General features: G+C 53.7%; 1 protein-coding gene across 10 annotated transcripts in view; it reads right to left on the bottom strand.

Moving 5' to 3' along the window:
* Positions 1-7,105: 7,105 nt before the first annotated feature.
* Positions 7,106-9,169, bottom strand: part of ARNT2 (aryl hydrocarbon receptor nuclear translocator 2) — a 148,915-nt gene continuing 146,851 nt past the window's right edge. For 8 of the 10 annotated variants that reach the window (XM_053223449.1, XM_053223456.1, XM_053223454.1 and 5 more), the window contains exon 20: positions 7,109-9,112. The gene's annotated coding sequence lies outside the window, so the exon portion shown is untranslated. Of the gene's footprint in view, positions 9,113-9,169 lie in introns of all 10 variants that reach the window. The other 2 variants (XM_053223451.1, XM_053223450.1) reach the window with 2 other exon arrangements.

Below are 9,169 nucleotides of genomic sequence, written 5' to 3'. Positions count from 1 at the left end.
ATGAGGTCTGGAGTTGATGGTGCCAATGGTCGCACAAGCTTGTTTGTGGACTAAAACCACTGACTTGTACGATGTATTATTTTTAGCCTTTTAAGTGAGTTGTACAATTCAACATGGGACATTGTATGGTATGTGAATTTATCTCAAAAAAACCCCCCAAAACCAAAAACCAACCAACATGCAATGTGGGGGCACCTGGCCGGCTCGGTGGGGGCAGGATGTGACTCTTGATCTCAGGGTTGTGGGTTGAAGCCCCACGTTGGGTGTAGACATGATCTAAAAAACTAAAATCTTAAAAAACCAAAACAAGGTGTGTCTGGACATTCAAGGAATGATTGCTGCTGAGTTGCTGGGGGCGTAGAGAACCCCTCCCGCCAACTCCTCGCGGGATCTGTGTGGGTCCGGTGATTGACCTCGGTCATCCCCACAGCCATGGCCCAGAAGAGCATTCTTCTGTTGCTAAAGCTTCTGGGAAACAAAGCAAGATCCACGTGAACTTCTGAACCCCCTTTCCCTGTCTGTTACCTAAGAATGCAGCTCTGGGCTTCGGGTTATCACGGAAATCCCGTCCGACTTCAGCCATCCGCGGCCTTACGAAATCCCGCCGATGTCTTCCTTCCTGCCAACGGGCTCTGCCTTCACGGCCAGCAAATGTTGGGGTCCCGGGTGGGTGAGCATGTGGCCTCGTTTTGTTTGCTTTCGGGATGTGGGACTTTCACGGCTACCACGGGGAAAGTCCCGGGTAAACTGGGATGAGCTACTTTCCTGGGGGAAAATTTGGGATCTTTGAGGGCATCATGCTGTCCCATCTCCGGCACCAAAGATCACTAACAATATCCACTTGTTTTCATTGACAGGTAAAGGCTCATTTTTTTGGTATGTATAGCTCTTTTTTTCCTAATGTTTAATTTATTTTTAAGAGACAGAGAGACAGAGCGTGAGCAGGGGAGGGGCAGAGAGAGGGAGACACAGAATCCGAAGCAGGCTCCAGGCTCCGAGCTGTCAGCACAGAGCCCGACGCGGGGCTCGAACCCACGAACCACGAGATCCTGACCTGAGCCCCCCAGGCCCCCGGTACGCATAGCTCTTTAAAAGGCACCTTCTTTGTATGTCGTTTCTGCTAGAACGATGAGGCGTTCACACGTTCTTAATTCTTTGTTTTGCTCCATTCAGGGTGTGAGGTGCTGTCTGAGGTTGGCTTTTTTGGAAGCAGAACCTAAGAAAAACGTTCCTGTGACAGTGACTCGAGTGCTGGCAGGGCGGAGCCCGGTGGCCGAGGACAGTCCTAACAGAGACGGAGTCAGAGAGAGCCGGAGAGAGAGAGCGGGCAGGGGGGCCGCCTGGTAGCTTGTCCACCAGCGGGATGGAGGTCAGGGGCGTCCGTGGTCTCCTCAGAGGGGCGGTGCCCTCCCAACCCAGCCTGTGTCCTGTGACCTCCTTGTCACCTTCTCCTGTCATCCTGAGGCCCGGTTCTCTGGGAGCCGGGCCGGCCCAGGGTCCTCGGGGACCAGCATTCCCATCGGGGCCCCAGCCGCACAGCCTCCTCGCCTGTCTTTCTCTTGCAACTTCAGATTTTCTGTCCCAGGTGCTCCACCGCTTGGCCACTGGCCCAGGCACCAAGGAGCTGTCTTGTCCGGTGACAAGAATGGCCTACACGCTTGGGCATCCCTGCAGGTCCCTCCCTGGGACAGACTGTGGATCTGGCTCCGGTAGATGCCTTCTCCTCCCCACATACACGACAAGGGAAAACAGATACACGGGGGCAAAGCTCGGAGGTCCCAGAGAGGGGGCGCTTGTGCCCACGACCTCCAGAGCCCGGCCTCTCCCCGGCCTCCCCGGCCTCCACGGCCACAGGCACGTGTGTGCACCCCAACTCCTGCCGCCTTACCCCCCTCCCCGTGTCCCAGAACCACGGCCCGCGGCGTCGGGGCTGACCCCTCCCGGAAACCTCTTCTGAGCCCCCACCGGCTACTGTGAACTCATGGGGACAGGGACAGTTTCCGGGGCTGCCTGGCCTGCTGTGGCCCATACTTGTGGCTCCGAGGCCCAGCTTCTGCTCAGCCAAGGCCACAGCGATGACGTGGCAGCCGCATGGCGTGTGGAGGGCCCCGAGACAAGTGAGTGGACGTGGCTTGTGCTGTCGGGAGCTCTCACGCTTCCACGCTGCCGCGGGGCAGTGCCGTGTCTCTGCTCGCCAGCCCGGCCTGTGTCCTCTGGGGGCGGCAGACCAGCTCAGGACTTTTAAGGGTCTTGGGCTTGGAGATGAGAATGCATTGTTTCCTGAAAAGGCCGAGCCCACAAGCTGCGATCCCAGCGGGGAGGCTCCCCGGCTGATGGGTCCCCCGTCTGGGCCCTGTTGGTTCGGTCAAGGTCAAGGTCAAGCGAGGCACACCCTTCCATGCTGTTCAGCCCTTCGTGCCGGCTCCGTCTCCTGGTCGGGCGTTGGTGTGGGATGGGGGCCTCTGCCTGAACCCTTAGCACGTTCTGGAATGTCCTATCTGTTTGCGCGTCTCTCTCCCCTAGGACTGGGCTTTCTACGGACGGGGCGCGTCTTCCCCGGGCAGCCCCAGCCCCGTGTCTCGCAGGTGGCCGTTGTCACAAAGGCGTTTACCGAGAACACGCTGGAGAGAGTTTGCGGGAAAACGGGGTCACAACTGTTGGGCCAAAAGTGGTGTTGTTCTATATCTGTTTGCATACGGAGGTGACGCCATTTGTATGTCATGGGAACGTGTTCCCCAGCTGGGCCATCCATTCGTCTGTCGGGGGCCCTGCCTCCATCTACCACTTTTCTCCCACTTCGAAATACTGTGCCATAAGCGTTCTCACACACACACTTGAGTGTTTCAAGGCTTTTATTTCACCAGGAAGGATGTCGAGAATGGAGACAGCTGGGTCAAAGATGGGTTTATGTTCAAGTAAAAGGCACTCGGGGTGCCTGGGTGGCTCCGTCGGTTAAGCATCCGACTTCCGCTCAGGTCATGATCTCCCATGGTTCATGGGTTCGAGCCCCATGTCGGGCTCTGTGCTGACGCCTCAGAGCCTGGAGCCTGCTTCGGATTCTGTGTCTCCCTCTCCCCCTGCCCCTTCCTTGCTCCCACTCTGTCTCCGCCTCTCTCTCTCCCTCAAAAGTAAACAAACATTAAAAAATATAAAAGACACTGTCACAGTAAGTTGTAAAAACACGTACATTTCTACCAAAAATATGTCAGAAAATTCTTTCCGTGCCTCTGTGCCTGCCACAAGGACGGGTGTTAAGTGTTCTTTTGTGCTTTGGTGGATGCAGTTGGGGCTGAGAAATGCCGTCACGTTGTTACTTTAATTTGCATTTTCCTGAGATGAAGTAGCTGTTTTCACGCTTCCTGATTTATTTGCAATTATTAAATATTTCCATAACACAGCAACTCTGAGAAAAGGGTAACATTGTCCCCCACGCTCAGTGCCAAGACGACACCAGCTGTTGAACAGTTGGCCATAATCCTTCAGATCCTTCTTCCCTTTATTTCTGATCCACGCCACCCTCTCTTTTCTTAATCTGTGTGAAGACGAACTCAACCGTGCAAACTCCACAGTCCCACCAGCTCCTCGCAGTCTCCATCCAGAGTTGCCCCCATCGGTCGGTCCATGAGACTTTTTTTTTTTAAACTCTTTAACTACTTCTCTATTTATGCATAAAACACACGATGGCCCTGAGTTATAAAAATGTGAATTCAGTGCCCTGTTTGCAAGGAGACCACGTAATGGGCCGAAGCGTATTCCTTTGTGTGACCGAGTGTCCCCCCTGCTCCTCCGAGATACGGTTAGACTGCCTCACTTTTCACCGTCACACACAGCCCCATGGTCTCCTTTTCCTTGTCCTCTCGCGCTGGTGCCGAAGGCTTGGAGTTGGGGTTGCCGACTCGGAGGTCTCCTGCATCTTTGACCTGCAGAGACAATGCCTAACAGTCTCCTGGGCAGCCGCCCCGTCTCCCACCAACTAAGGGAAGGCCCCCCTCTCCCCCCACGTCCTCAATGACGACTGTGTTGATCAGACTTCGTAAATCTGAGGACGTAACGATCTTGCGTTAATCTCGTGTTTCCCTCAGTTACTAGGGAGGCTCAACTTCTTCTGATGTATTTAATGCCATTTGAGTTTTATGAACGGACAGTTCAAACCTTTTGCTCATGTGCCCGTTGTGTTTTTCTTATCGATTTTAATAAATCCTTCATATATTCTGAATACTCTGCCCAATTACCACTCTGTTGGGCATATAAAATATAAATGGCACGCATTTTCTCTAAGTTTATTGGCTGTCTTTTACATTTCTTTAAATGCTTATTTACTTATTTATTTATTTTTATTTTTTGAGAGACAGAGCATGAGTAGGGGAGGGGCAGAGACAGAGGGAGACACAGAATCGGAAGCAGGCTCCAGACTCCAAGCCATCAGCAGAGAGCCTGACGTGGGGCTCGAACCCGCGAACGTTGAGATTCTGACCTGAGTAGAAGTCGGACGCCCAACTGACTGAGCCCCCCAGCACCCCTGCATACATCACCTTCCACCATTCAGGTATTGTCATCCCCGTGGGATTTGTTCTCTGCGAACAGTATTTTGTACGTAGTGAAACCCAAGGATAAAATGTCTGCTTCCTGCGGGTTTCCTGCCAGTGTTCCCTGGGAGTCTGCCCGGCCCCCGTGACTCTCCCAAACCACAACCCCCTTCTGAACGTTCTTCCTGATCTAGCCTTCTGTATCCGTGCCAAAGCCACACTTTTCATTATGAAGCCTCCAGGTGGCTGGAAGGCAGAATGCTCTGTTTTCCTCCTCCTCCTCCTCTCCTGCCCTTCTTCAAATGTCTCATTCCTCTCTCAAAAACAAATAAAATATTTTAAAAAATGGAAAAAAAAAAGGGGGCGCCTGGGTGGCTCAGTCGGTTAAGCATCCGACTTCGGCTCAGGTCATGATCTCACGGTCCGTGAGTTCGAGCCCTGCATCGGGCTCTGTGCTGATGGCTCGGAGCCTGGAGTCTGCTTCAGATTCTGTGCCTCCCTCTCTCTCTGCCCATCCCCCGCTCATGCTCTGTCTCTGTCTCTCTAAAGAACAAATAAAACATCAAAAAAAATAAATGTCAATGACATTTATTGGCTATTATTTCTTTTTTTCTTCCGTAGGAAATCTGGGACCACCTTGTCAGATTACACAAAAAACCTCTCCCGCGATTATTTTTATACTAACTTAGACATAACTATACACAACGTAATGAAAGCACCCACCTTCAGTGAAGAGTGAAGGTTTCGTGAGCTGCAAAGACCTTTGTGGCCACCAGTCCAATCCAGAGCCTCCCGGTCACCTCCTCTCTTCTTCCCCAGCCCCTCTCCCAGCCCCAGAACCACCGGCCTGCTTCCTGTCCCGTGGAGGAGTCTCTCCCAGAATTTCATATACATGGAATCACGCGGTACATTTGTACCTGGCTTCTTTCACTCTGCGTGCTGTTTACGCGGGTCTCTGTGGTTGCTCGTACCAACACTTCGCTCTGTTTCGTCGCTGGGTAGCGTGCTGCCGTGTGGACATACTCACCCCCACTGGACATCAAGCGGGGTTGTTTTTGGTTCTTAGTACACATACAGCTGCGGTGAAAATTCCTACTGACGTCTCTGTGCGGAAACGTGTTTTCACGTCCCCCGGGCAAGTAAGGACCTAAATGTGGCAAGACCAGGTCATGTGGTGCGCGTGTGCGTTAGCTTTATACAAGACTGCCAAACTATTGTGCAAAGGGGCCGTGGCGCTCGGCACGCATGTGGGGGTGTCTCGGGGCTCCACGCACTGGACAACGCTTGCTGTCATCAGTCTGTTTAAATTTTAACCATTCTAACGGCCCGGGGGATTGGGATGGCATTTCCCGGATGACTAATGACCCTCGCCATTATTTAGGTTTTTATTTCCCCCCATGTATCTCCTTTGGTGACGTGTCTGTTCAAATTTATTGCCTGTTTTGCACTGACTTGTTTAATTAGTCGTAAGGGTTCTTTACATAGTTGGGATACAAATCCTTTGTCAGATACAGGGCTTGCACATGTTTCCTCCCCGTCAATGGAGGATCTTTTCACGCTGCCAACAGTGTCCTTGAAAAGCAAAGGTTTTGAATTTTTTATGAAGTCCACTTTATAATTTTATTCTTTTATAGATCATGCTTTTTAGGTGCAGTATCTAAGAAATCCATGCCTAACTCAAGATCACCAAATCTTCTCCCATTTAGGCCGTAAACACATGCAGTTTATTGTGTTATCAATAATCGTTCAATAAAGTTGTAAAAAAAATGGGAACGCTGGATGTCTGATGGAAAAGTTTTAAGTGATTTCAGGCCGCCATTTTGCTAGATCCCACACAGTCGTCTCTCAGCAGAGAAAGGTTAGAATGTGTAAGTATTTACTAGAGGCTTGGGTATATTAAAATACTAAAGTTTGGGAGAATTTTATTTTGTTTTTTTTTAATTTTTTTTTTAACACTTATTTATTTTTGAGACAGAGAGAGACAGAGCATGAACAGGGGAGGGTCAGAGAGAGAGGGAGACACAGAATCCGAAACAGGCTTCAGGCTCTGAGCAGTCAGCACAGAGCCCGACGTGGGGCTCGAACCCACGAACCGCGAGATCGTGACCCGAGCTGAAGTTGGACGCTTAACCGACTGAGCCACCCAGGCGCCCCAAGTTTGGGAGAATTTTAAAAAGCAATAGTGAGTGTCTGGAGAGGACAACGTGTCCAGGGCTCGGAGTGGGGCCTGTGAAATCCTGGGTTTGTCATTTCTTCCCTCGGGTTCTCAGGTACGTCACGTGACTGCTGTCAGCCCAGTTCTGCAATCCACAAACTGGGAGTAATAATCACACAGCACAGGTTTGTAACGAGGAGCAAATACACCATTTGCAGACAGTCTTCTAAAAAGCCTCGTCTAACAGGCAAGGAGAGTGGTTCTTTTCCCCTCCTCTCCTAGGTAGCTAAGGCCCCAGGAAGGGTCCCTCCGTAGCACAAAGCTCTCCGGCCCTGTGCTGGCTGTGACACAAACACACCCCTAAGGAAGAGGCGTGACCCCAGGCACGTCCCAACGTCCACGGGAAGGTTCCGCGAACTGCGCAATCACAAAGTTGGCCTGCGCTGTTCACGGTTCAAAGTCATTTTTATTGTGATGAAATTTTAAAAGGCAGTTACATTAGTTATACATATACACAACCAACTCAATAACCGTTAGTCATAGAGAACATTCAAGAAATACAAACGATGATTTATCCACAGCACGGCTCACATCCATAAGAAGAAAGGCTACAAGAGAAACGATTAAGTGCTCAACTTGTCCACGGACGCCCATCTGAGAAGCCCTCGTCTATGAAGGAAGAGGCCTGGCCCAGTGAGCCCTGGTCTTCACGGTCGGTGCCGCCCACGCGGGCTCTGGCCGGTGGCCGGACCGCCGAAGCAGCTTTGGCCACCAGACCCAGACACTCTAGAAGTGGACAGGTGCCTGCCCCGCGGTGCGCTGCCTCTCCACTTTGTCCCAGACCCCCGGCTGTCAATAACAGGTGGACAGCCAGGTGGCTCGTGGCCCCCTAGTACACGAGGTGGGGCGGGGATGTGGCAGAGGGAGGAGACAATGGGCCCCCTTGGCAAGTACTGACCAAACTCGTAGTTTCTGGCACTTCTGTCCTGACTCGTGACTCGCTAGAGCGTCCGCGAGGCAGCAGGCTCGGTCTTGCTCGGAGACGGGTCACAACCATCAGGGAGCAGGTGGGCCAGGGGAGTGGTTGTCGCGGTCCCTGCCCCCAGGTGCTGATGCGCTCGGGGACCGGCACTCACTTTCCTGGGACCTGCCCCATCCCTTGTGTCACGTGTGGCTAAATGGGGGACATACTGTCTCTTTACTGGAGTCCACGCTCCCTGATGTAAGTTCCGACTAAGAGAACCACCTCCCGCCCCGCCTGCGCCAACTCTCTGCACGGTATTCACGAAACAGCAAAGGGGCTGGATTGAATACATCGGGAAGCAGAGGAGGAACGTGGTGTTTGTGACGGCTCTGTCACTCCCTGACGCCATAGCTAGAAACAAAACCAGCTCCCTAGTGACACATCCGTAGTGTTCTAGAACCTCCCTAGCCACGGCCACAGTCACCAGCCAAGTCCCGGTTGAGCCTTGCCGTGTCTGCTTCGTGTCCTCCCGCAAGACGCAGGCAGCCACGGCCCGGCCCGCTCCGTGGGGGAGCCCGGGAAGGTCTCACAGGGGAGAGGAGGTGCGAGCGGCAGAGCGAGTCACGGCCGAAGCCCCAGCCCAGGCTGGGCCGCGTTTGCCGCGGGAGAGGCGTCTGGGCCGGGGCCTCGCAGGGTCCCCTGCTGGCTGGGCGGGCCTGTTCCCAAGCGGGACAGTGAGGCCCTGTAGGGCTTCAACTCTTACCCTGGCCGGCCTCAAGATTCCTTGGGGGAAGAGTCTCTGGGGCACGAGATCCTTCCAGTCCTGTTTTCCCACTGGCCACATGATGGCTTCCAAGAATCACAACCAGAAAGCGGGAGGTGGAGGAGAGAGGACGCAGAGCTCAGGCCGGCCCATCGGACCGCAGTCAGGCTCCCTGTGGGCGCCCCTGGGACGATGCGGGATGGGGGGCCGGGGGGGGGGGGAGGCCATGCCTCCTGAGTCATGACATTTTGCATGACACTGGCTTTCAGGCCCCTCTGGCCTTGCCTGCCGGGACCCGGACCACAGCAGTCTGCAACCCAGGCCCTGGTGTGGGGACAGAAGAGGACGGAAGGCCGCCGGGGCAAGGCTGCTCTGCCTCTCCCGCGTCCCCTCCGCGTCCAGCGTGGCCCCAGGTCACAGCTGGCGTGCCCCCCTGACGTGCGCAGCCCAGAGAATCCCCTAGTTCCCTCCAGAAAACAGAAGGAACAAATACGAAATTCCCGATTCTGCCAAACTCACAGGCTAAAGGCCACAAAAAAGTCTGTTTTCGTTTCACAGAGCAACCGCTCTTGGATCCAAAAGCCCTTTTTGTGTCTTTCTCAGAAAACATTACACACACACGGCTCGGGGTCGGCTCAGGCTTGGAGGCAGAGGTGGCCCCGGGCAGGGTGAGCCCTGGGAAGCCCCCCACTCCAGTCTGGCACCTGCCCCCCGCCCCCCCAGGTCTGGCACCTGCCCCTCACCACCCCCAGGTCTGGCAC

This window comes from Acinonyx jubatus, chromosome B3, assembly GCF_027475565.1.
Source record: "Acinonyx jubatus isolate Ajub_Pintada_27869175 chromosome B3, VMU_Ajub_asm_v1.0, whole genome shotgun sequence".
Taxonomy (NCBI): domain Eukaryota; kingdom Metazoa; phylum Chordata; class Mammalia; order Carnivora; family Felidae; genus Acinonyx; species Acinonyx jubatus.
This window is presented reverse-complemented; position numbering and strand designations above follow the sequence as displayed.